We start from the raw sequence: 27,958 nt of genomic DNA on the forward strand, positions 1-27,958 counted from the left end.
TTTAAGTATGAGGCACTGTTAGCTAAAAAGAAGTAAAATGAATGCAAAACCAAATACTATTTGAAAACGGCATTCATTCCCAGTGGGTTGTGGCGAATGGAATTTACCTAACTTTTCTATGTCTTCAATTATTATTTTGTAGAATTTAAACAGGAACATTTGCTCCAAGAAAAAAACAATAACAAAGATGATGCCCTGACTCAGCTGTTCATAAGAAGTATCTTTATTCTCATTTCCTGCAAGGAGGAAATAAAGGTCTGAGAGCTACCAAGTTTGGGTGACCTAGATCAACAGATTGAATGCTTTCTCCTTCCATTCTTCCCACACACTCAGATACTTCAATCCATAACAAAAACCCACTGAAAGTGTGACTCTGGGCTTTGAGCCACACTCATCCCTGAACCTGGCTTAATCATGCTGAGGGAATGTCATCGGGACTGTGTATTTCCGTTCTCTGGAAGTTTTCCACCCTCTACACCCCCAAGACCAATTTCTTTTTGTTTTAAACAAAACAGCTACTGGATAACTGTTTCCCCACAGTGTGAATTCCAGTTTTGCCTCTGTGGTTCATCAGAAGTTGCATGCCAGATCTGGAAATGTTGATTGGACACAAAAAACATAACCCACGGGCAAAATAGAGACTGCTGATCCACATATGATTGCTGGCTACAGGGTTAACCCATGCCTGAGGGAGCAGTCTGGTGAATACTCTACAAGGGGAATGTTTCAGTTCCACCTCTTCCCCAAATGAATTTTATTCTTTCATGTATGGGAGCTAATCAGTCTGAGAGAGAGGCATTAGTCAATGAAGCAGCTTTCTGAAGAAATCCTCATTGTTCAAGCCGTTTAAAAATTGGCTGGACAATGATCTGCTTGAACGTAGGGATTCATTTCACTCCATCCAAGGAGCAGAGTGAGCATGTGGGATAGAAGAATTAATAAGCCTTTTCTGTTGCTAATTGCTGTAATTCTGAGAAAGAAAATGGGATGAGACCACTGCAGCAGGAGAGCCAGGAGACCCCTGGACAGGAGGGGTTAACACTTGTCATTCTTAATCACACAGTTACAGTCTCGTGACAGAGGACTGCGAGGGGTACAAACACAGACAGCTCACGTGAATCCATTTTCCCCACTGGCACCATCTCTTTATGACTTATTGTGTTAATTAGCTCGCCTACTCTGTTCCACAGCAGAGCTAAGTGTGCAGTGACTGTCACCAGAGGAGGAGAGAGGGGACTCTGTGCGCAGCTCCAGCGACTTTGCTGTTCTACAAAAGCGTGGCTTTCAAAGAGGCAGTTTTCCAGTCATCCCCAGGGTAGCAGAATCTGTACAGCTGACAAACAGTAGGGTCCTTCCCTTCCCTCTGCTTTTCTGAGACTATTCCTGGGGCTTGCTGGTCTCCACTGGGGCCTGGGGAGCTGCAGTCCAGTCTGGGAATTTGTCCCTGCAACAACCAGGTCTCTGGTTCCCCAGAGATTTTGTCACTGGCTTCAAATTGATGTGCTATAGGCCTGGAGGGTGGAGATTGTTTCTTTGTTTAGTTTTAAAATAAAACTAATGTCATGAAGATCACTGTTTCCTCATTAAGCTAAAAATACAATATCTTTTCCACCCCCCATCGTTTCCTAAAAAAAAAAAAAAGTCATCTCAGACTCAACTGAACTGAGTCCTGTCCTAAGGAGAGAGGATGTGTCAGCTTTGTGCAGGAATAAGTGTGGCTCAGGGGAAGGAGTGTCCCAGCCAGAGGATTGAAGGTTGTTATACAAATTAATGTAGTAATTACAGTATCATCTGGAGAAAGCAACTGTGACTGTGTCCCTGTTCTGCTAAGTACTGTAAGCACTGTAATAGAAAAGAAGTCCTGGCATGGTTATAATCTCAGCAGACAATTCAGAAAAAAAAAAAAAAGGCCTTTATTACTGTGTCATAGATAAGAACCCAAGGCCCAGAGACATTTTAAAGGTGTAATCATTACCAAGTCACCATCACCCCTGGCATTGTTTGGCAAGACTATGTGCAAGACTAAATTAAAATTCTTGACAGAGGAAAGGTTCATCCACAAATGCTGTGAGTCAAAGCCAGAGAAATTTTAAAAATGAAAATGTCTTCCAAATTAATTTTTTCCTAAGTTTCCTAATAATTACTGAAAATGAAAAGAAAAGCTCTACCTTCTTCATTTATCTTTTGTTTTAGAGAGAAGGGATTTTATCTCGAATTTCAGTAGAGAGAATGGATAGAAAAGATTCTTTCTAAAGACAAACACAAATCATAGTGGGAAAAAAAATCAGGGCTAAGAAAAGACACCTAAAATCACATTATTTGATTAATAAGATATATGTGTCACTTAGGTCCAACTGTGTCCCTCCAAAACATCTGCCTACGAGTAATTTGTAGAATGTCACATAGAGAGGCTTTGTCAGAGAAGTCTTGTTTGAATTCTGTTTTAATAAAGAAAATAATGTTACTAAAATATCAAATAAGCAATCCTAAAAACATGTTAGCATCAAGGCAAAATTTGTAAGTATGTGAGGAAGGGGAGGATTAAAATCAACTTCCACCCATGCCAAAACAACCCTATTACAAACAAAAAGGACATTAGGCAGAGATTATTAAAAAATAATCCATTGTTCAGTAATGGCAAACATTTCACACCTCGTAAGGCAGAAGCAATAAATCCCATTGATTCTTCCGAGACAATTCACAATTAAATACTGATTTGCAAATAAATAAATAAATAAATAAAGGCAGAATTCATTGTGGCACCTTGCACCGCCAAATCAAAGCAATTGGAGTGGAATTGAGAATAATTACCAGATGTGTTGCTTTGTGCTCAAAACGGCATCCATTATTTACAACTACCAATGATGTTCCTTATTTATTCCTCCTGCTGGTCTAATGACTATTGCCACTCAGTGTTCTTTTATTTAATCATCAACATCCAAAAAAAGAAGCATCTTTTTTTTCTGCCTCTCTCTTTTTTTTTTTTTTTTGTTTTGGCAGCAGCAGGAAGGGAGAATTTTTCTAAACCCCAACAATAGAAAATTGCTCTGGAGGAATGCATCATTTTTTCAGATTGGCCTGTAATGTAATTATGTGCATTGCCTTCAATTTATTGGCCTTTTACAGATGTGCAATCCAAATGGATGTTACTTTAACTCCTGAAGTAATGAATATTTGTTTTCTCCTTGCCTATTTCATGTCTTTTCTATGGAAGATATTTCTGGATGGAAATTGACTGGCGGTCATAAGCACTAAGAGAGTTTGAAGCTCCCCAGGGGAACCCAGTGCAGTTATAAAGTTGTAGTACATGTAGCCATGCACACACAGAAAGAGAAGTGTTTGCAGGTGAAGAGACTCTGGGGAGAAGGATTTTTTTTCTTTATTCTTCTGTTTGTTTCAAACCCATTTGCAGGCTGGGTGCTCTCCTGGCTTATTCTAGGTAAGGACAAAGGGAATTCCTTGAGGAATGAAGAATTGATAAGTAGATATTAGCAGACGACTATATAATCTGGCCCTTCAAACACTATGTCCATAATGGATACCCCCACACTTTTTCTAGGATGTATTTACGTGGATCTCTCGATTGACGTAGAGAAGAATTTCTGAAGGAGTAGATGAAGATGTGCTGAACTGTCCCAGCTGCAGGCTATAGTAGAAAATTGTCATCTCATCATTTCCAGGGGTAAAACTTTTGGGACACCCCTTTTCCCCGGAGAGTTTACAGATTGAACATAATGTCTTCTATTTTGTCCTCCTTTTTTGGCTATTCAAAAGGAATCCTAGTGGTTATAAAGGGATTGGCATGCTTTCAGGCCCTTGCATACCTTTCGAGCAAATCACGTCTTAAAGGACGATGAGTTTTTATCATTGTAGGTTGCCTCCAGGGAGCTCCCCAGAAGAGGCAAGTCCCAACAGGTCTAACTTCACAGGAAGAGCGAATGAACACATACAAGGAAAATCTGGCAGGTTCTTCCCTTCCCATCTACCCCTGTGGTCAGTCACTGCTCTTCCACTGTAAGGAGAGTATGACCACAGTACACCTGCAAAAGTGTCCACCCAGTTATCACAGTAAAAGAGTTTGTACAGAATAAACTGGAAGCCAGACAATACTGGAGAAAGACACCAGGTAGAAGAAAGTAATGGTACTTCTGTCACTTCCAGTTTTCTCCCAGGAATACTGAAGGTGGAAAGAGTGTGAAAGGCATTTTGTAGGTAATAGGGATTACAGAAGGCATCACAGAAGGGCTACAGAAAAGCACACACACACCCTTTAGTGTCCAAATTCTGCATAACAGGCTCTCTGAAGAGTTAAGGGTGCAGATCACAGATTCTGTGCCCTTTGATGGTTTTTTATATGTCTAAAAGGTTACAGAAGCAGGACAGTCACTGTTAAGAAACGTACAGCAAGTTTCAGCGTACACACACAGAGATTCCTGAATGGTTCAAAATTTCCTGTCAACTGGGTACTCTCAGTGAAGACAGACATCACTACTTCTTGTTCTGTGCCTTTAATCTTCCGTTTTGCTCATTCTGCTCTTTAATCATCAGACGACTCCTGACAGTAATTGTGGATGTCCCTGGATAGCTCAGTAATAAATGTATCCTGAACAAACATGCCTGTCAGACTCTATTTAGCCTAGAGCATCAAGCTTATGACCTCATGAAAGAGAATCTTTCTTAAGTTCTCTAAACAACTCTCAAAGTTAATCTCTACTTCTTATAATCATTATCTATTTTTTGTTATTTTCCTCAAGAATTCAGGATAGGACCCTGGAAATTACATAGGTGCCAAACTTTGGACCCCAGACAACACCTCTGTGTTCAAGTCTTAATGTCTGGACCATTGCATTCTGCCACTTCTTCAAATCTGCCTTTTGGGAAGAGCAATAGCAACAGAACAACAGAACATTGCAGGATATTGTTAATATAAGTACATTTCTCCCCCCAAAGATTGCTGCAGCAGCGTGGAGAACAAGCTGTTTTTCTTTATTCAGCTTTGAGCAAAGTACATTTGCTATGAGAGTTTCACAGAATAAAGTAGTAGAGTTGGAGAGGAGTTTCTTTCATTGTTAATTATTTGTGCTTCTGGGCTAGTGACCCAAACTATATTTAGCTCCCCATCAAAACCAAAACCTGAAAATTAAATGGACTGGAATGGAAAGGTGGTCTCTGTGTCACTCTCTGGTTTCTGTTTCACAAGATGCAATCTTCCTCGATTTCCAAAACCAATTTTCTCCCATCATCTTATGAAAGTAGAGGTCATCCTGTGAAATGTGATATCTCACCGGTTTTCATAAAGGAATGTGCCCTTCCCCATGAAAGCAGGGTTCATTAAATCATGCAGCTGATCAGATTGCTAAAGCCTTGATTGGCCAGCAGCCAGGGTGAAGAAATCCATGGGGAAGAGGCACATGGCACCATCCAAATAGGTTGGACCTGAACTAGGGTATTTTAATCACACTGTTATAGAGAAGAAGGGGAATCTCAAAGAAGGACAGTATGGGAGCTTTATTGACTTTTAGGGTCAACAGAAGATGGGAAATAATCAGCCAGCCACATCTGAGTTCCACAGTTTAGTGTTTATTCCCAGACACCACTTTACGGCTAATTAGAGTTCAAAAATAATGCGCAACCCACCTCTGCCCTTGTTGCATGACTTCTGTCCATAGTGTCCTCATAGAAGCCGGCAGAATGCTGTTTGAAGCTGGTACCAAAAGGCAGCTGCTTCTGGAGTGGGTCATAGCAACAATGAGAAACATTTCCTGCAAGACTGGAAACTCAGTAATTTCTGAGAGCAGGTCCCTGGTCTCTGACAAACTTAAGGCAAAATGATGCCTTGGAGTAACAGACTGGACAAAAAACCTTGTGAGTGCGAGGTAGAACATGAAAAAGTTTGCAGGAACGAGTAAGATTAAGGAGGTATAGTTTATGTTTCAGTTGGGCATCAGGGTTGGATTTCTTCAATGTTAGATGATTTAGAATGAGTGTTTAGATCTAGAGTTATAGGGCTCATTTGTTCCCCAAGCTTCACATGGAATGAAAATGGATTGGATTTAGGCAATACCCTAATTTCCTTTTAAAGGTGGTCAGGTAAAATGCAGAGCCATAGCTGGTGACTCAAAGAGTAGTCAAGTCTGAATCAAAAACCAAGAGCCTATCTGTTTTGGATTTGCAAGGCATAGATAACCTGCATCTATGAAAGGATAAAGAGAGCACAAGAAAGCATCCCCAGTATTCATCACAGCTGCCTGGGACTCTGAGACAAAATGTGCTGGGGACTTTCTTTATATCAGCCGAGGAGTATTGACAGGGCATTCTCAGTTCAAATAACCATTCCTCAGGCTTGACGGTTTAGTTCATATGAGCAACCTCACTTCTGGCTTTTGATCTGAGTCTATCCTTTTGATCTGAATGAATTCCCCTCTGTCCAAACTGGCCTTGCCCACTTTTCCTTCCTAGAGTGTTATTAGAAACATCCTTAGACTGAGTGGGCTTGCAGGTCCCAGCTTCCAATGTCAGGAGAGGTTTAGGTTGGATATTAGAAAGAGGTTCTTCACCCAGAAGCTGGTTGGGCACTGGAACAGGCTCCCCGGGGAAGTAGTCACAGCACCAAGCCTGACAGAGTTCAAGAAGCCTTTGGGTGGTGTTCTCAGGCATATGGTGTGATTCATGGGGATGGTCATGTGCAGGGCTAAGAGTTGAACTCAATGAACCTTGTAGGTCCCTTCCAACTTGGCTTATTCTGTGATTCTGTTAAATGCCTGTGTTCAGGTCCTCTGAAAACCACACCATTCATTCTGAGACTTAAAATTTGAAAATACAGATTTGTGTATCAACTAATATCTATAAACAACCAATGCATTGCTTTGTATCCATTCTTTGTTTTACAAGTGAGAAACTGAGGCACAGAAAGGCATAGGTCTTGGCCTAAGATGTAGGACTGAAAAATAATGCTGTCAGAATTGACAAGGGTCTCTGTTAGGTGGTAAGAGGTACAAAAGGGTCCTGTTCAACTAAGCAACCTGAAAACTGTAAATTCAAGGTAGCTGACCCTTCATTCACAGGAATCAGCACTTCTCTACCCTAGGGCAAGGCATTCAAAGGCCAAATGCCTTGCTCATCAGCTGTTGTCTGAGAAGTTTTTCAACTCTTTGGAGAATATTGATATTGATTGTGGAAAACAAGAGTTAATCTGGAGAGACAGACCAACACACATAAATAAAGTGCATTTGAGTTTAAAGAAAAAAAGTTAGCGTCATGCCATTGAACTATTGACAAGGCTGTCACAAATATCATCTTGTCTCCGTGTAAATAAACAAGCTTAGTGCTGTTATTTTAGAATAAAAGACCGGAATAGGTTTTGTATTGACTTTCTAATACCCACTCAAGAGTTGGAAGAAGAAAATTAAAGATAATAAAGTAAAAGTGCAAACCATAAAAGTGTAGACAGCCAGTGCATAGTAAACTGTGAATGTGAGTCCTCTTCAGTTCAGGAAACAAATTGTGTAACTCAGTAAAGGTCAGCAGCAAAGATAAGTTGAGCTTGTCAGTGAATCCCCTTCTATATTTGGAAGGATGACGACTGCAGGATGGTATGATCTGGGTCTGTAGTGATTCAAAGACTGGTACCCGTGTCCTACCCTTTCTGCATGCATTTGAGAACTGAGTGGTGTTCCTGGGCCCTGTCACACTCATTTGAAGTTGACTTGCTCCTGGGAAGCTTATCCAATCCACTGGGCAACGACGATAGTGTAAACTGGTAATACCATCTTAACTCTGTTCAGTGACAGAGATATTTATAACTCCCTACAATAGAGTCAGGTGTGATCCTAAGCTCTCTGCATCTGCCTTTCTTACAAAAAAGATGCACTGATGCTACAGAAATTACACAGTATCTCTTTTTGGAGCTCATCTCAGTGTGGTCGAATTCAGCCCTTATTTTGGGTAGAATTATTCCCTAGAATAACCCCATCATCTTTATCAGGTTCTTCTTAGAGCTCCTTTCACTGGGAGCTGTCCCAGCTTCTGTGATACTTTTGTGGACTTTCTCACTTCCTTTTTTCATCTTAAGTGAAAGAGGATAGAAGGATTTAAAAAGATAAGAAAGGACTGGAAAGAGAAATTTGATACCCTGAGTCCAGCAGCCCTCTCAGGAAGGACAACTGTTTTGTCCTTTGTCCCATCTCAGTATGCTAGACCTGCAGGGCCAATATGCTCCTCTTAAGGACAGGAAACAATGTGTGGGAACCACAGATTCCATTTGGCAAGTACTGTAGTGCTCAATGAGTGAAGTTAAAGGCAAAGAAGGGGTCATAGTTGGAGGGGAAAAAGAGAGTGCATAAAGGACCGATTTTGAATGATGGTGAATTTGATGAGGATGAGAATATGAGGAAGAACTTCTTTACTGTTCAGGTGGCTGATCACTGGAACAGATTGCCCAGAAAGGTTATGGAGTCTCCCTCATGGGAAATATCCAAGAATTGTCTGGATACAATCCTGTGCCATGTGCTCTGGGATGACCCTACTAGAATAGGGAGGTTGTACCAGATGGCCCTCTGTGGTCTCTTCCAACCTGACCCATTCTGCGATTCTGTGATTTTGGACATAGGGTCCAAAGATGGGACAGGGCAAGAGCCAGTGTAGAGGTTTGTTCTGACCTCTTACAAACAGCAGATGTGGAAGACATTAACAGCACTAATGACTGTAGACTGCTGCTCCAAGGGCATAAAAACCATCTCTGTCTAAATATCCCGTCATCCATGTGACCAAGGGATGAACAAGGCTTTCACTGAACATGACTGGTACGAGTGATTTTGAATCAAATCAGAACATACTCTGGGTCTGAAGTATTTCAGACCTCAGGTTCTGCCTTGTTCAGCTCCATGAGTTTTCAATGATGTTGCCTCATAACCCAGCATGTCAAACTCATACAATTAGGGGGTGTAATGGCCCATGAGTTGTTGGATACATGCAATGTATTCATGCAATCATTTAGTTTTAATCTAATTGGTTGCTGTGTCCAAACAATGCCATTTAAATAGGCTTCTTTGACGTTCCTTTCCAAATTCCTTTGAGATGGAGAGTCAAATGTGAGGCAGAGAGGAGCTGTTTGCTCTGCTTTCAGTTTTAAGGGAGAAACTTCGGATGGAAAACTCAGAAAATCCAGATCTAGGTAGAAGCTTCAACTCCTTGGTCAGAAAAGATATGGAGCTGCAATTGTATGGATAAGCTCTAGTCTCTTGTACTGGGAGTATAAAGCAAAGGTCTGATGCAAGTAATGACAACACTTCCAATTTTTGCACTTCTTCCATGGAGGTTTGAAAGCAGGAGTAGCCTTTGACACTTGTGCCTGGCCTCATGCACAGTGCTGAACTTCAGCTGGTGACTCTTGCATCTGTCCCACAGTGTCTGGCTCAGCCAAAGGTATCTAATTGCCTTGAAATGTCTCAAAGCAAGATAGAGGTTGCCACATCCCTGGTCTCAATTGTTAATTACCCTCACTGGTTAATTATTCTCACTAATTCCTTTCAGTGACAACAAGGTGGCCATAAGGGTTTTGGTGAAGGTTTTTCCTACTGAATTTAGTTTCTCTGAGCCTCAGCTTCACCTTTGTTAAAATGAAAGTGATAAATGAAGAGCTGGATCGTCCCCCAATGTAAATTAACACTACTGAGCACAAAAACACCTTTCCTACTCTTTTCCAAACAGCCTTTGCACAATGAATTTAATTGCCTTCTTGGGCTTTCCAACTCCTGCTTAAACCTACTTGATTTGGGGTTAGAGTCCTTTGAAAATCCTACCTGTGTCACTCTGTACTTTTGGTAGGCAGGATGCAAAAGTCCTGAGCATGACATTGCCTGTGAAATGATGCAAGCCCACTATCTCTGCAGCATTGTTCTTACGAGCGTGTATGATATCAATAAAAGATTATCCGAGTTCAGGAATGAAAAAATAAAAATGAAGGAGAAAAGGATTGGGAATCATTCACAGCAGGTCATTTTGGTTGGACTGCAATCAACTTGCCAGGCTTGATAAGACAGGTATTTGAGAGAGTATTGATCTCAGATGTTTTCTCTTTTTAATTTCATTTTTTGTATTTGTTTATACTTAATGTTTAATAAGCTCCTTGCATCTTGCTTTCTGGTTACATGCAGCCTCTGGCTTGTGTACTTGCTGCTTCTAGAAAATTGTGTAAAATTTCTGCATCTACTGGGCCAGCCTCGATTTTTGTATCACAGGCAAGGGCTCAGCTCAGCTTTTCATACCTCTCTCCGGTTTGTTTTGGCTTGATTAAGTAAACCCTGGAGTTTGCAAGACCAGTGCAATTCCCCCACTACGTTGTCATTTTGAAAGATTTTTGCAATAGGGATCATGCCTTGGTACTCTAGTTTCTCTCCTAGAGACTTTGTGCATATGTGGGCTCAGCATTGCTATTTTCTTTCTTGAAACTATTCCAGGTGCCCTCTGCAAGTGGTTTGAGGAGCCCAAGCAGTGCACTTACACCTCATAAGATGCAGTAGTTCTTGATCTTCACATTTTGCTAGGCAACAAAGAGAAGATGAGAGGGGAAACAGAGGCACAGAGGTGAAAAAGACTTTTCCAAGGTCCTATTGCCGACCATGTCAGAGCCTGCCAAGACCCCAGTGCTCTCAGTCACTCCCTAGTGAGTTATCTCCAGCACCAGAAAACCTCTCCAGGGTGATTTAGAGGGGTGTGATTTTAGCCAAGCTCAAGGCCCAGCAGTCTAATGAATCTTCTCCCAGCAACTGGCATGCACATAATTCATCTCGTTTTTCAGGCTTTTGTGACTATTACGAGAGCTGTTCACCCTAACCTGCCTGTATGATTCATCTGTGTTTTGTACAGCTTTTGTTACTCAAACTATAACTCTCAAGTGTAAGGGGTAAAAACAAAATTAAAGAGTGATATCTGACAGCAGATGAAGATTTAACAATATGGAGAGTAAAGACTTTTCCTGGATCTTGTTCCAAGTCGTACCAGTGTTTAAGATGGTTAGACTTGGGCCAAAAATAACAAAAACATTGAAATGAGAACTCAGATCTGAACATTTTTTTGCTGGGTTTATATCCAGTATTTCTTGAGAGGGTCAGTCTCTGTTAGGATGGTATTGTGCTAGGATAGATTCATAGAATCATAGAATTGTTTAAAGGTTGGAAAAAAACTTTAAAATCATTGAGTCCAGCTCTTATCCAACAGTGTCAATTCAACCAGTAAACCATGTCCTAAGCTCCACATCTATACATCTTTTAAATATGTCCAGGGGTGGTAACTCCACAATTTCCCTGGACTTCCCTGGGAAAGGATGCTTGACCACCCTGTCGGTGAAAAAATTCTTCCTGATGTCAAACCAGAACCTCTCCTGGTGCAGCTTGAGGCCACATCGTCTCATCCTGTCACTGGTTGCTTGGGAGCAGAGCCTGACCCCCACCTGAGTACACCCTCCTTTCAGGCAGTTGTAGAGAAGGATAAGGTCCTCCCTCAGCCTCCTTTTCTCCGGGTGAAACACCCCAGCTCCCTCAACTGCTGCTTATAAAACTTGTGCTCCAGACCCTGCCCCAGCGCTGCTACCCCTTCTCTGGACACACTCTAGCACCTCAAATAGTGAGAGGAGGCAGGTAGGTTGTTTCCACCGTGAGTTAAACCCTGTTTCATTTCCAAATTTGGGGTCTGTTCCCAATAACGGGCTACAGGTGTGATGTGAAAAAGGTATTCCAAAGAAAGGACTATCTTAGAGCTGTACATCCATTTCTACCTGATTTTTGGTTTGACACCAAAATCCTTGAATGCATTTGAAATTTTCCTGCCACCTTCTTGCCTCAGGCAAATAAATCACCACTCTATTTTTTTATTTAATCAGCTTGATAGGATGATTAAAAGTTAAAATGTACAACAAGTGTGTTCTGCTTTAATGTTCTGGGTTTCTTGTTTAAACTCTGCTTTCAGAAGGTGTTGGTTTAAAGGAATATAATAACTCCTGCATTAATTTAAATCCTTCCTTTTGTTGAGGAGGTGCCCATGAATGCTATTTATTTTTTTCATTGTTATTATTATTGTTAACCAAAGTCAGTTTGGTTTTGAATTAGCTGTTTCACTCTAGAGGAGAGTCTGATCAAGCTGCAGGCTGAGAGATGTAGGAAAACATAGTTTAAACACTCAGTGACTTTTTTTATTACCAAGTATGAAGCTGTCCACTCCAAATAGGAGCATTGAGCTCAGCTTTGCTGTCCTCCACCAGCTGCCCTTTCCAGTAATGACTTCATGACTGGTAGTTAGCAGAAGGCATTTTATTTAGGACTCATGTTTTGATAAGATTTAAGAATATTAAAAAAAAAAAAAATGACAAACATTGCTAAGTAGGTGGTTAGCCAGTTACAAAGCACAGATCTAAAGCAATACACATTTTCAGAGAAACTGCACAACGTAAGCCCTTGGGGGACAGGCTCAAGTAAAATGAAATGGGGTTTGCAAATTCATTGAAATTAGGTGAAACATTTGAGAACCATCACCATTTAAAGAAATTGATGAGCCCTTGTCTGTATGCGCAAGTCCATAGCATTAATCATTCACACAGACAGGAATGGACTGTAGTTTTCAGACAGGATTTGCTGAGGGGAGTTGGATGGTTTTGAAGATCTGTTTTTATAGCTGGTGCTGCACACAGTGAAGTACAGGTGTATGTATACAGCTGTCACAGGTCTCCCTATACCCTATTACTACAGCACATGTATCTCATCCGGTAGGCAGCTCTGTTTGCAGCTGACATTGGCCAGCTGTTGAGACTTTCATCAGTTCAGCTGGCACCTTCCTGTGCAAAGAAAGGCTGAGGTTAAGATGTCAGTCTGAATGCAAACTCTCTACAGCAAGTCATGCCTCAGTTTCCTGAACTATGCAAAGTACAGGAGGTATGTATAGATCTGTCTTGTAGAGCTGTCGCAAGAGAAAGGGAAAAAAACCCACATTTGCAAGATTAAATTAATAAAAAGTCCCACTGGATTTCATTTACTATTGGATTTGTGGGATGTCCAGGCCAGTTGTTATGTTTTTAGCTTTCAACTCCAGTGTGCATTTCTTGACTCCTTCCTCTCCCATCATTAAGGTCTGATCCTGCCAATTTTGCTAGCAAGAGTAAACACTACCCTTTGAAAGTGTGACATTGATTGACATGTAAAAACTTCACATTACACAGGGTGTTGAGAGTGAATAAAGATTTCAGGCTCAGATTTACAAAGGATCAAGTAGAGATGGCTGAGTGAGAGCTGTCTGCTCCTATCCCTCAGCACCTGGCTGCCCCAGAGTGCAGGTCTGCATCCTCAGGACTGGTGTCCTTCAGATAAGCCATTCACCAGCACTCCCTTGTCCTGCCCTGTTTCTTTTGTGCTGTCCAAAAAGAGCTTAAAAAGATTCAGGTGTAACTTTCCCACAAGCAGTGTCACCTCAATGTCTTTGCCAAAGTTTCCCTCTCCCTGTAACAAAAGGCTCACATGTAAGCTGAGTGCATGACAACTTCCAGAATTTAACTATGCAGGGGCAGATTGTGTCCTTGGTTTACAGACTGTATAGAGATAAACCTCCTCCCTGTCACCACTGTCACAAAACATCACCTCATGCAGTGTCTGAGTGGCAATCCATGGGATGAAGCTCAGTCTCGAAGCCAGGCTTCTCTGGCACCAATTTGAGGATCCTCTGCATTGAGTCTGCATTAAGATGTCACCTGGTTGCGAAGTCTGGGCATCTCCTTGTTGGGAAAAAAAAAAAAAAAAAAAAAAAAGATATGCTGGGGTACCAGGTAACTCAGCATCAATCTAAATCCTTATAACTCAGCATCGATCTAAATCCTTATCCCTTACCCCTGTGAATTACATGTGCTTCACTTGCTCCATCCTCTACTTCTCATTTCCTCACTCATCTAGCTCTTCCTCAGCATGAGTGAGCTCTGGAGCAGAAAGCAAAGATAAGGGAGATCCCATGCTCTGTTCTCCCCTTCACCATGCAGCACTGGTATAGCCTATCCATACTGGAGATAGGTTACTAAATGTGCACCTTTATAACCCTGCTTTATTGCAGCAGCACTTTAGTAGGAGGGCATCTTATAGTCACCAATTCCCCTTTTTGTTCCCCAAATCATAAGATCCTCTCCCTCCTTCTCCTCCTCTCCCTCCTCTTTCAGACAAGGAGAAGAGTGTCTGCCTCCACAACCACAGCAGTTGGCTGTGGTGTCACAGATTAACTGCTCCAGCTCTCTGCCTTATTGCTATTCAGATTCGTTTCCCCATCCCATCAGGCAGTAATCCAGTAAAAGATGTCAGCTGGTTAGCAGAATCATCTGGGAAAAGTTGGGAGACCCTTAACAGACTTCTCCTTCCCATTGCCAGCCCCCTGCTACTAATTCAAATAGTCCCCAAAGCACTTTGTTTGTGGTTTGTATTTTTTTTCTCGTTTCCTTTCTCTTTGTCTGTTTTCTTGGTTTTGTTTTTGGTTCTGAGGGGTTTTTTTAATTTTTTTCTCCTGGACCCAGCTGCATCTCTGCAAATTCGATCTCCAAAATGGAAGCTTGGCTGAGCTGGAAGCTGTCAGCACCGATGGTTAGTAGCTGGCTGCTGCCTCTTGCCAGGGAAAGAGGAAGATGAGTCCCTAGGCTTTGAGGCGGCATGAAAAGTGACTACATCTAAATACTTCAGCACATGATTTCTTTCCCATTACTTTGATTCAAATCTCCCTTAATCCTCAGCTGCGTTAATGCAGTTAGTAGGTTATGAGTGCTGCATGTGGATGCCACTGGATTTGAGTCCTTCACACAATTGGCTGGTAAATAATTTAGTACCAGTTTTGCCTGGAACAGAACCTGAAAATAGCCAGTCTGCTTATAGTTCCTGCTTCCTCCCTTCCCACTTTTTTCCCTTTCATAAGCACTGAGGGGTTGTTTGTGCAAGCACAGCCTGCCAGAGACTGCCATTTTACATGTCACAGCTTCCTCCTGTCCCTGCTCGTCAGAATCTCTCTAAATTTATTTTCTAGAAGAGAGGGGAGGGGAAGAGTGGGGTCAGGCCAGAGACCTGGAGCTACACACAGAAAAGCAACTGAACACTCCTGACTTGGAGTCTGCAAACAGTAAGAATTTGCCCAAAATTCTGTGACTAAACTCGGTTTTTCCTTTATATCTGCTGCTTTTGAAATAGTGGTATATTTGCTGAGATTTCAGCACTTAAACTCAGGCTAAGGTCGACATGGCAAAGACAGAAAATGGTAATACGAGGAAGGAATTTTTGAGTTTAGGAAAAGGATGAGCAAGGAAAAAGAATTCTACTGAAATGTCCAGACTTTCTGGAATGGATCAAATTCAAGTGCTGTGATTTTCTTTAGGCACAGCAGTAATAGTATCCCTAATAATGTCCTTTGTCCCATTTCTTGACATACTTCTTTGTCTTCTTACATGGTACTGGCCACAATGTCTACTGTTTCTCATGTTACTGCTTCATACCAGACATCACCCTCCTCATCCACATGGGACTGACCTTCAGCCAGCAGATGTGGAGCAGACTATGAGTCCCTTTAGCTCACCATTGCTCCTGGTTCAGATGATGTTCTTCTTGATCTGAACTGCAGAGAATTTTCCCTCTCCTAGCCTCATAGCTGATTATATGAGACCCAAATGATTGATATCTGTGGAAGCAGTGTGGGGGACAGGAGAAACCATGGAAAAAATTTGCTGTTGAATGTTCTCCTAAAGAGGGGTTCTGCTTCAAACAAGTTGTACATAAAAGCTGACAGGTGAAATATTTCATTTCGTGGTATTCAGAAGATTGTACTAGATGAAAGATATGCAGATTCTTGACTTTCTGGTGTCTGGTAAAGTAAATGCTGCTGGGACTTCTCTCAATCACTGAGGCCAACTGACACAGAGCACCTTGTGTTACTGAAGTCTGTTAGCTTCCAGAACAGGGTGTTCGTATCACACCACACATTGAGTGATGAGCTTTGTCCTGTCTTGATTGCCTAACCATCCAGAGATTGTTTAGGAGAATGCTGGATAGTGTAGACAAAAATACATGGCCCCGTGGTCCATTGTAACAGGGTAAGAATATGAATTATCAATTTTCAGTGGAAGGGACGATATCTGATCACTATTTGTTATGCTTCAATATGTCCCAAGCACTTTGGAGTCAGGTATTCAGGATGACAGACCAATGCATTCGTGTTTGCACAGCCCTAGACCTGATAATCCCACAAGAGCAGGCTGGGGGCCATGCTCCCTTCCTCAGACACAAATTGTCCTAACACATTACAGTCTGCCTTCCAAGCTGCAAATAAACCTGTTAACCAGAGCCCAGAACTCTTCATCCTTACACCAGCTGTTTTTTTGGAATCCCTTTGAATTTCATAACTGCCTGTGAGCCCCTGCCTCCTCACCCCAGCCCCCACACATGATTTTCCAAATGCCTTTTATAAGACTCTGCACTGGCATATGAAGTTAGCACGGTTTTGTCTGTGAGATGTCGTTTATTAATACGAGGGTTTAATGATATGGCACAGTCACAGAAAAAATGAAAGCTGCTTATGCCCCGCAGTGCCCCAGTGCCACGTTATTGAGTGCCAGTGCTTTCACTTGCTTTTGCCTGCTTTGCCACCCCGTTTTGCCTCTTTTCTGCTGCAGTTTCTTTCACCCAAGCAGTCTGGGTGTTTTGCAGACCCGCTGCAGGTGAGATCCCCACACTCAGTAAAATGCAATATTATTTCATAAAAGGGAACATCACAGAAATTAAAGTCAGAAAGTTCATCCTCAGGTGCCTAAATTCAGCAAACTTCCTCAGTATTTAGGGACCAGACAGGTGACCTGATTGCCAGAGGTTGTACCACCACGTTTGGAGATGGTACCTCTGCATGTTTGTAGATCCCATTGGCTCTGATACGAGCAATGGTTGCTTAGCAACTTCAAGATGAAGGCCAACTATTTTGTTGTCTGAATAAGGATTCAGACATTTAATTTCAGGGACCCACATTTGAAATCACTGGTTTAGTAAAATGGATGAAGGTCACCAGTAGAGATGGCGGCTGAGCGCGAAGCAGATGGCGGCAGAGCCAAGCTTGCTCCTCAACGCCCAGTCAGAAGCAACCATTTACTCCCCCTCCAGAGATATGTTGGACCTTTGGTTTTAGGAATCACCCTTTCTGTCCTAGCATGGCCAAAGCTGGCTCCTGGGAATGGAGTATTTGTGTAAATGGGCCAGGTGAGTGTTTGGAATGTCTGTCCGCCCTAGGTGCCTGCATCCAAAGCTGGTATCCTCACCAGTGCCCTTGGTGACATGGGGACGAGGGGTGGTGGGGCACTGGGTTGCTCATTAGGAGTCTTCAGCTTGACTCCCAGACCCTTCTCAAGGGTCACACTTTTGCCCAGTCTGCAAAATGGGAATAGTGAGGCTTCAACCACCTTTGCCAAGAGCTCTGAGAGGCTCGTTTCCATCCTACAAATGCTATGCAAGATCTAAATAGCAGTGTTATTTCTAGTGTGTTATCCTGATATAGCGTGAGAGGCATAAACAAGATCCGCATTTGCTGATGGTGACTCACTGTGAGCCTTTGAGGGTTGTGTGGAAGGGCTTGCTCTGATGTTTTTGCTGCTCTGAGATAGATTATTGATTCTCTTTATCTGGTGTTCGTCTTACAAACCCAAGGTGATGAGCATCCTGTTAGTTTCAAGAGCACTGGTGCTATTTTTCTACAGCTTCAAGGGACACAGAATATGATCCAAGTACCCTCAGATGAGCAAAAAAACCAGGTCAACCTGGTTCACATCAATTAAACTGCCAACTCCAAGGGAAGGCTGAAAAGTAAGATTGGATAACAAAAGCAGACCTTGTCCAGTGAGAGGGTCAGAAATTTTCCATTAAATTGTACTTTGTTTGGCTTGGGGTGGCTTCTTTTGTCACTAAGTTTGTTAGGAAATGCCTGATAATTGAAAACAGTGTCTTTCATCTGGAAAAAAAGTAATCCAGAGAAAAATCTCAGAAAAGTGTCAAAATCTTGTATTTTGACATTGCTGCCAAAGAAAAAAATTGTGATCTTTCCCATTACAAAAGAATTTGTTATTTTAGAAATATAATCTTATTCCCAGGTAATTAATGTAAGAAAATGTGTAGAATCTAACAGATCTATATATACAGCTGTCAAGATACAAAAATAAGGCTTTGGCTTTCACACAATAGGGATTTTGATGTTCTTCTCAATCCATAGCAGAAAAAGGTCTCTCCAGCAGCAGCTGCAATGTCAACATTCCTTTCTTTGCAGCAAACCCGCCAGCCAAAAAATGCTAGATGCAAAATTTACCACATCTCTTTAAAAAAAGCCTGTCTTGGCTCTCTCCCTCTCCCCACCTTCTGCCTTTCTTGAAAGCCATAAATATGAAGAGGCCAGCTGAAGTTAACTGCAAAATACCCACTTGCAAACAGGTGTAACAAAGGAGTGAGTCTGAAATGAGCACTCTGCAGAAAAGAGAGGGAGAGAGGAGGTGGGGTGGGAGGTGGGAAGTGGGGAAAGGGAAAAAAATAAAACCACTGCATGACTGAAGGCCTTATAAATGTAAATGGTTTGACAGAAAGGGTTTAGCAGCCCTGGGTAGAAGATTGCACTTGCTGTTCCAAGGCCCTTATTTTCGAAATCGCATCACTGGATCCCTTTCGAGGCTGGTCCCTGTGTTTGCTTTTTCAATCAGTGAATATCAGATTGTCTCTCTTTTTTTTTTTTTTTTTTTTTTAATTCTCTGCACTCAGATGTGCCAGGCTTAAATGAAACCTCAAAGAGAGAGAGAGAATATGAGCTGTGTTCTGGACCTTTAAAAGAGCTCATTCCTGCTGCCTTTATTGCTACTTAGTTATGAATCTCCCATCTCCCCCACCTGACCCCCCCTTCCTCACCAGCCTCCATCCCTTGTTTTCCTGCAGCTAATCCCACGTTACCTTTTGGATGTTTTTTGCTTTCCCCCCCCCACTACATTTATCTATATATTTTACACCCAGTAAGTCAATCAGTTTCAAATTATTGGTCCCTGAGACAGATGTTTGGTGAGTCATTTAGCTGCGCGAAGTTCTTCAGACGGTTTGCTCTTCCACCTCCTGTTCATTTAAAGCATCTTTTGAGGCTGATTTTTCCTTTTCAAAATGTCTTTAACTGCCGAACGTTTGCTCCCACCGGGCAGTCTAATGATGTTGGACACAATATGTGTGAACATCTCTTTAGAGGCCATCTCCCCTAGGCTACATTCTTGCCTATAAAATCATTGTTTATTTAGTCCTTAGGCCTAGGAACCATCTGCAGTCCCCATGGCTCCTGTTGTTTTTAAAGTCCTATTAAGTTTCTGCACTTCTCCTCAGAGCATTATTTTATTTCTAAACAACCACAGACAACTTCCTGTCAACGCAGCTTCTGCCAGGCAAATTAGAGATGACAGTTTCATTCTTCTGACTATGGTGAGCTCTCATCTGATGTTATTTAATGTGAAAAACAACTGTTATATAGAGAGTGATTTAAAAACAATAAGAAAAAATAATAATAGTAATAATAATTTTAAAAGAGAAGATGGGAAAGGGTGGCCCCGAGACTCTGGGTTAAGGTGCTCAGACAGTGACTTTGCTGTTCTGGAAAATCTAAGGGATTGGAAGGCTCTGTATAATGGTTATAACAAAAGAGAATCAATGAGTTCTGACTTGATGTCATTTTCAATATTTCTTTTCCTGACAGGAACTGAAAACATTTTTGTATGGTTTGGTAGGGTTTATTTTTGCTTTCCCTCCTTGCTGTCTTTCCCCACCTCCCATTCTCCTGCTTTGCTGAGTAAGCACTCAAAGCCAGGGACAGTGGCTCAGCCCTGTCCCCTGAGGGAGGACACCTCCTGCTCGGCTGCTCCTGGCTTCATCATCCAGGACCTGTGAGTCAACAGTGGAGACACCAAAATCATCCCCCTCAGCTGACCAGCATCTCAAAAGCAGAATGTTCTTGGCATTGGGAGGCATCTTCCCCTTGCAAAGCTCTCAGTGTAGGACTTTGTGTCTTAGCAGAGGTACCTCACTTAAACAGCTCTGGCTAGAAAGAGGTGAAGTCACTACCATGATGTTAGTGCCAGGGATGTCTGAGCAGCTACCTCTGCTGTCGTCACAGACCTCCTCTTGCTCTGCGGGCAAGTGAACCAGTGTAAATCATGCCCAATTTCTAGACATATTCTTCTCCCTAAAACTAAATGGCATCATCCATTTGTCCTACTGGGAAAGGTATCTGGCTTGTGGTACATTCCAAATCATGTCCGGTATTGACTGTGAGAGTCTGCTAGTCTGTACATCTGTAACAAAACAGTAGGGACAACAGGAGCAAAACGCTGAGCCCAAACTCCCTTCTTGGACAACGATATGACCATGGTGTTTTGACCTTCCCCAGCTCCTAGAACTACCCTTAGGAAGCTGCTGGCTGTGGCATCATGCTGACTGCTGCTGATAAAAGTGTAATCAGGGAGAAAGTGAAAAATCAGGAAGAAAAAGAGGTAAATCTGTGTGATGTCTGTGAACCAGCCAACATCTTACTGCATCAGTTTTGCCACCTGCTGATCAGCTGTGATAGTTGGGTAGGGAGGCTGCATTCAGTTGCGTTCTTAAGTCTCTTCAAGACATGCAGGAAGAGGACTGTAAATGGAAATGGTCAGAAGGGGCCGTTATGTTTTTAGGAGTACTGCTGTGTATTGCAGTACAGTAATGCTGTGGCTTCAGAGTGAAACACTCTGACGTCAGGCAAGGAGGTAAAGTTTGCTTCTGTAATCTTAACTCTGCCTTCTTCTGTATGTTCAGCACTAGGCTGTCAATGAAACCCTTGCTTGGTGGAGGCCTGTGTAACTCCATTGAAGTTTTAAAAAGTCTGAAATTACGTTGCATTATATTAGCAAAGAAATAGCACATTACACGACTGTGAAAAGAAGCTGACATCAATGGAGCTATGCTGATTGACACCAGATGAATAGCTGCCTTTTACAGCAATCACAGGTTGGTTTTTCAGATAGTATGATATCACTTCAGGTGAGTGTTTCTGCAAACCATAGCTGTTGCCATATTTCTACAACCCATTTGTCTCCTTGAATGCTCACACTGGTTTTGCTCTGTCAGAGCAGTCTATGCTGTTCTTATCAACTTAGATGGTTTATCTTTTCCCTATGGCTTGTATTCTAATCACCTGGGCACCTACCATCTACTCTGAATTTGCTTTTGAAACGGCAGGGTAGCCTTACAGAGGTACGATTCAGGGGGATATGGCAATTCCATTACTGTGAAGCTCATTTACTGCATACTTGGGTGGTCTATATACTCTAGTAAATTTTCCCTGTTTATGCTGTTGCTGTGAATAATCTCCTGAGTGCTGTTCTGTTCCAGATAGATTTTCATCCCGTCCTCAGCACCAGCACACTGGAGTGCCTTCCAGTCAGGCATTAAGCAACATGACCAGTTTCTCTCCAGTCCAGTCTCTTCTGACATTTTCTTCTTAGGGGGGCAAATTTAGATACATGATCACTTTGATTTTGTTGGATTTGTTTTTGCAGTCTGTCTCAATATCTACACTTGGGGTATACAGTAAAGAAGGCACGATGAGGAGGTGTCACTAGTTCTGTGACTGAAATATGTCTGCAGTCCCTGATGGCCATGTTTTTTTGTGGGAGCTGCTTCTACAAAGCCCTTGAGAAACTTTTGGCTGTGCTGCAAGCCTTTGGTGTTTCAGACCTGAAACTGTCATTCAGTGTCTCTAACTCCAGTGGGAAGTTGTTGCTCATGTGGCTCCAGCTGAATATGCAGGGTATTTGGAGACCCCAAATGCATGTAGGCTAAGGAGTGCAAATAATGGGGCTCTTCTGGGGCTCCTCAGAAGAGTTGTGGACCTCAGGCCCTGGGGTCAAGCTCAGAAAAAGTTGGTCATTCCAAAGGAAAAGATAGTGGAGTGGAGAAGATTTGCATAACTAACTCTCTGTTTCCACTACTTGTTCCTCTACCCCAAAGGTGTAGGAGCCCTTCACAGGAACAGAGAGGGATCAGAAAAACTGGTTTCATTCCCTGAAGTGTGCTCACATTCAGTCCTTCCCTCTGCAACAGCCTCTTCAAATGGCCCTGACAAGTCTCTTAAGGCAGAGTTTATCCAGTTAAATTTGGGTATTTGTGACTGAGCTAGTCACCTATGGCTCCTTTAAAAGCCAGCAGAGAGGAAAGGTAATTCCAGATAGCAATTCATCTGCTTGAAAAAAGACAGAGCAATTGACTTCTGGAGGAGCCTGTTTCACTCCACAGTGGTGTGGATCACAAGCTATAACTTGGAGATGAAGGGCTGAATCTCAGACATGGACCCTTTTGTGAGACTTACTACATGGAGAGCAGATCACGGGGTTCTATCTCAGTCAGGGTTTAAGGAGAAGAAATTTTTGGAGAGAAAAGGGGTACATTCCCTTTCCAGGAGGGAGCTGTGGAGAGGATGAATTAGTGTATCCATATCCAAAAGAGCTTGGGTATGTTTTGAGAATCAGGAGGGAATGCTGTAATGAGTAGTTGAGTGGTTCTATCCCACTGCTCAGAGAAATGGTAGATGTGACCTCAAACGAGCTTCTCCAGATATCAGGGATGTCTCCACACTGGACATCCAGTTGTTCCTTTTGTACAGGAGAGAAGAGAGGAGGAAAGAAGAGGAGAAACGGGAAGGGAAGAAAATTAGTTGGAGCCATTACAATTGAACCCAGACAGTATTTGGATGTGACTCCAATTAAAATGGAAGGTCTTTTATATGTAGGAAAGAAATCCTGGCTCTTAGAGTCCGTGGAGAATGCAGTATTCAGTAACCACAGAGGCAGGCATACATTATAAATACATCTGTAACTACTGGGATAGGTGTGAAAATGTAATTAACTGGAAACCTACTGAGTTTAAATGGACTTTTAGTTGTTTCAGGTTTTTTTTTTTTCTTCTTCTTTAGCCCTCCCTCCTCCCATTCTTAAGTTAAGTTTAGACTTGTGGGTCCTCTAACTCCCACTGGCACAGTGTAATTTAGCAAAGGTTGTTCCAGCCGAATTTGAAATTAATAATTTCAAATAGGCAAATCAATGATATTTAAAAGCTCCCTCCTGTGTGTTTGTACAATCTGCACAGGTATAAAAGCTAATCACATCTTGCTGGGGAAGAACATTTGTTATCGGTTTTAAGTAGAGCTTGGCAGTTTGGCGGGATCAAACACCATGTTTCTTTCCAAAGCGTGCATGTGCCTCTGTAATTTAATATTTCTCATTAACTTAGTGCTGGGAAAAGGTGTCAATGCCGACAGGGAGAGGCCAGCCAGTCCCCTGAGAGACCATCTATTTTGCATCACCGTGAGATTTGCAAAGAGAAGGAAGGGGACATAGCAGGGACCATGCAGGATCGGAAAGAGGCAGTTAAAAATAAGGTTTCTAAGGGTATTACCTCTTTGGAGAGTGAAAGTCTAGGTTTGGCTCATTTAGAAGATATCCAGGAAGATGCCAAAACACAGACTTCCTTCAAATATCCCTGTAAATGCCATATTAGATCAGCTGCAGCAGTACTTGTTGTCCTTTGTTGTGATCATAGCACTTTCAAATATAATATACCTCATGAAAAAGTATCAGAAAAAAATTACAGACTCTACATTTTTCATAACAGCATTTCTTTCTAACACCAGTAATTTATTTTTAGTATCCACTTGGAACTAAGATGTTGCAAAACCACTCCCCACATTTTCTCTGTTTAGTATAATTTTGAATGCTATTACCATCTGCAAATCATAGAATCATAGACTCATAAAAAGGCTTAGGTTGGAAGGGACCTTAAAGACATCTAGTTCCAAATACTACCCCCTTTCTTAGTCCTTGAAGACCTTCAGCTGCAATAATTTCTTACAGCAAGAAGTTCCATAGGTCAACTCTACAGAAGGCAAAATATATGCTATTTCTATGCCAACTCCAATGTATAATTTATTTTCTGGATTAGTATTTTGCCTGTGCTTCTACATGAAAAGATCCTATTCAGCCCAGCGCTGTCTCATATGGAGAAGAAAAGCCAGCTGGCTGGGCTGAAATACTCTTTCAAAAAGTTCCAAGAAGGAGGAAGAGTCTCACATTTGTATTCTCCTTGCAACATCTCTTAATAATTTAATTCCCATTAGAAGTGCCTGTGTTGTAGGGGGGAAAGATTTATAGAGAGATTTCACTCCAGGTTGGGTTTTTGTCTTTCTGTGTTTTCTTGGCATTTATCATGCATGTTTTAATTTGGATCTGAGTCTTGCTACCATCTGGTCATTATTGCAAAGAAATATTCATTTTCTCTGAGTGACATGGGCTTCATTCATCATGGAACTAGCTGATTGCCCCTCAGTTTTTTTTCCCATTACTTGGAATGAAGTCTGAAGATACTTAGCACCAGACATAGCAGTAGTCAATAAAGTTTGCAAAGTTAGTGGCAGCTGGCAACTGGGCACTGGAAAAATTAAGAGACGCTTTTCAGACCCTGATCCCTCAATTCTTTTCCACACATTATGCATGAGAAGTGCAGCATTAGAGGCCAAGGCAGCATTGCAAAGGATGGAAAGTGAACTAACAACTCCACTTCCCTTCTACTATCCAACTGTGAAGTGCTGTCACCATCAGAGTGAAACTAGGAGGTTTTTGCTGTCACCTAAACAGAGAGAAGACAAAAAGGAGACAATTTACCAGAGGAATGTTGAAACAGCTATGTTCTGTTTCTCTCACAAAGGGAAAATACTTCCAAGAGTGACAGCTTCAGAAACAGTGCAAGTTCTTCATGAAAAGGTCTCAAAAGCCATAAGTCAAGCTTTGGAGGGAAATTAGACATGATCACTTCTAGGCTCCTACCCTGCAAGAACCTTCCCTGGATGCCTGTCATTGCAAACAATGGGCACAGGAAGTGGGAGCAAAGAGACTCTTAAGTAGTTTTTAAGGTTATTCGGCATGGGCAATGACCCACAGCTGCATCTGCACACCCTTTTCAAATAAATTGCTTGTGACTATTTTTTCCCTTTCCCTGGTATGTCCCACACCCTGTTATGTTGATCCCTGGGCTAATCCTCCTTTGATTCCTTTTGTTTGCAAACAATTCTTTGTAGCAGTTACTGCAAAGAGGGAGGCTGCTTGTGTGATGGGGAGTCATGTGCCTCGATCTCTGCAGGCTGTGAAAGCCAAGTGTCAGTCAAAGGGCTGGACTAGACAGTCTGAAGGACTGACATCCCTTAGCATCATCATGTTCCTCTCCAAATGGGGTACAGCTAAAAAAAGGCCGGCCAGGGGCAGATGGCAACTTGGGATCAGTCAGGAGCAGAGACAGATGGCAACGTGCGACTGGTTGGAAGACAAATTATTGCATGAGATTAGCTGGAAAAGGATGGGAATTGTAAAGTGGGACTGGTTGGGAATGTAATTCTGCACAGCCATTTGCAAAGCACTGAAAATTAGACCACCATCCTAGCTCCCTTGGCAGTCTTGGACCTACTTCAGAACCACACAGATCCGCAGAAAGCTAAGTGATCTCCCAGGGATAAGATCTGGCCAACATGATCTCACTACGACCTCTGGATTTGGTCCTAGAGATTAGCTTTTTTTTTGGAGAGAACAGGACCACTGGTACCAAGCATTGCAGTTTAGTGTTCATCAACAGTTGTCACTGTGCCCAAGGAAATATGTTTAACAGTTTTTGGACACACAGCACATTCTGTTGCACCATGTCTAGGGTGGTTTCAAATGGAGCAGCCAACAACTGGAGAAGGTGATGGAACAGCTTGCTTCAATTTGGACCATCTGTGACAGTGAGACTTTGGGGTTATGAATATCCAGTCCTCCTCCAGCCCAGCAAGGCAGAGGGAAAGAGAAAGTGGGAACATCTGTGAATTTGCTGGAGGGTAAAACTAAGCCTTATATTGGGTAGAGCATCCTCAAAACACTGAAATGACCAGAAAAAAATTTGTTCTTGATCAAAATTAATTTCTACCCTTCCTAATAGAAGGCTTGTTTGGAGTTTCTGCTCCTGCTCAAAGTGATTTGAAGTTGGTCAGGTCCCTATACTCCTGGTGAAATCTGTCATGATCTATTCTAACACAGGCAGGAGGCTAAGCAGAGTATTTATTTATTTACTTGATGTCAAAGAAGAAGAGTAGCAGAATCATCCAACAGTAAGGGTGGATGAGTAGGAGAGAACCAGGGGCAAGAGAGGCAATAAAAATAGAAGGCAGTCCAGATGTTTACTGCACACTAAAATACTGCCTTTCCTCTCTACTGATAGCACCGAATGTTATTTTGTTTCTTTGGAATTCATTTTCTGAAAGTGTCTGCATGAGGAACATCTGCTCCCTCAAATCCAGACCTACAATTTGAATAAATTATCAATATCTGGCAGAGCCCGTTATTAATGGCTAGAGTTTTATAAGATTCTCCAGTATAATAATAGCAAAACTAGCGGCTGGCATTCCTCCCAGAGGGACTCTTATTTGTTCCATTTTATTCTGTTCTGTTTTCCTTTCTTTTATTTTTTTTTTTCTTCTCTGAATCTGAGTGTCATCAGTTGATTTTTACCATGGCTCTTGGCTCAAAAAAAAATTAAGAAAAAAAAAGGGAAAAAAGGAGAAAAGCCATTAGTATCCTATAAATCAAAAAGAAAAATGACATCCTAAAACATAAAAGACTCCCTTGAGTGTTTTGTTATTATTACCTGTACAAGGTTGCACATGTGGCTTCAGAAACATCTTCTTCCATCAGGAATCATCAGGTAGTAAGATTTCTGACTTCCATGCAAGAGACGAGTTTTATTAACTTCCTCTTCAGCATATACCCTGGTAATTAATGATGCAGAGCACCTTTGAGGTACCCTAATGTAGGCCGTTTATCAAATACTGCAACTGTGTAGAAAGAGGACTATGTTCTTTCAATATGATAAATCCAGGCGCGTGCTGGGGTGTTCTACATCTCTCTTTTAAGTGCAGCCACTCCTTATAATTGCAGGGTTTGACTTTCTTAGTGAGTTCTGACAAATCACCTCCTGGTGGAGAGGTCCTGCCGTGCCTGTGAGGATGGCCATGCACCAGGGAGAAAAGCTCGTTGCTTCCCACAGTCAGCAGAACACATGCCTAAACCCACGGGAAGGTTGTGCAGCTTAATTTTTGGTGCCACTCTGGGGAGCCTGTGGCAAAAGTCATTTGTCTCTGAGTTTTCTATGCCAGTGGAGAAGAAGGAGAATCCAGCAGGGTGCCTCCATGGACTTTCTGCCCTCTGCTGTCCACTAAACCTAGCTTCTGATGCTTTGCTCTGTGTATTCCCCAGATCTTAGCAGTGGGAGATGCCTGTTAAGGTCTTAAGTGCAGGGTCAGGATCTGTGCCACTGAAGTCATCATTGCAGATCTGGGCTTTTGGCAGGATTAAAACAGTTCTCCCAAGTTGTTTGCAGAGAGGGTGGAGGTATTTGGCCCATAGATATGCCTATTGCAAAAAAGGGCAGAAAACAAACTTCAAGGTGCTTTGGATTGGGTCCTAATGCAAAAGTTCTATCATTCCATATGAAAAGGAAAAATATAGAATAAAAAAATATAATCATGTCAGCAAATACATGGAGCCTACAGCCAATTCCACAGGTTGCCCTTTGCCACTGTTGTGATTTGCTTAGAAAGGCTGGTGTCAGCCTAAACACAAGGAAGGGCAGATTTCACAGGAGTATTCCTCACGTGCAGATTCTGAATCGAGCAGCACCCAGTTTCCACTGTTTCCACCAGCTCCCACTGACAACAGAGAATGGCTTTGAATGGATATGTAGGTCCTATAGGTGTGGAGAAACTGATAAGGCTGGCAGACCCTCCCCAGCACCCTCCAAGTACTCAGAGGACCAGGGATTCAGGAGATCACAGGGATAGCCTTGTAGAGGGG

At 42.2% G+C, this 27,958-nt stretch overlaps 1 protein-coding gene and 1 long non-coding RNA gene across 17 annotated transcripts in view; one reads left to right on the top strand and one right to left on the bottom strand.

The window, feature by feature from the left end:
* CELF4 (CUGBP Elav-like family member 4) overlaps positions 1–27,958 on the top strand; it is a 701,489-nt gene that overhangs the window by 415,892 nt on the left and 257,639 nt on the right. The gene's annotated exons all lie outside the window — the stretch shown is intronic.
* On the bottom strand, positions 12,166–14,187 carry LOC135407764 (uncharacterized). 2 transcript variants are annotated; one of them, XR_010427016.1, is made up of 4 exons: positions 14,062–14,187; positions 13,869–13,954; positions 13,623–13,756; positions 12,166–12,826 (listed from the first exon to the last, which is right to left on the bottom strand). It is a non-coding gene; the product is annotated as an uncharacterized LOC135407764 (long non-coding RNA). The 2 variants fall into 2 exon arrangements; XR_010427015.1 differs by having other exon boundaries at positions 13,869–14,185.

Source organism: Pseudopipra pipra, chromosome Z (genome assembly GCF_036250125.1).
Source record: "Pseudopipra pipra isolate bDixPip1 chromosome Z, bDixPip1.hap1, whole genome shotgun sequence".
In the NCBI taxonomy this organism is placed as follows: domain Eukaryota; kingdom Metazoa; phylum Chordata; class Aves; order Passeriformes; family Pipridae; genus Pseudopipra; species Pseudopipra pipra.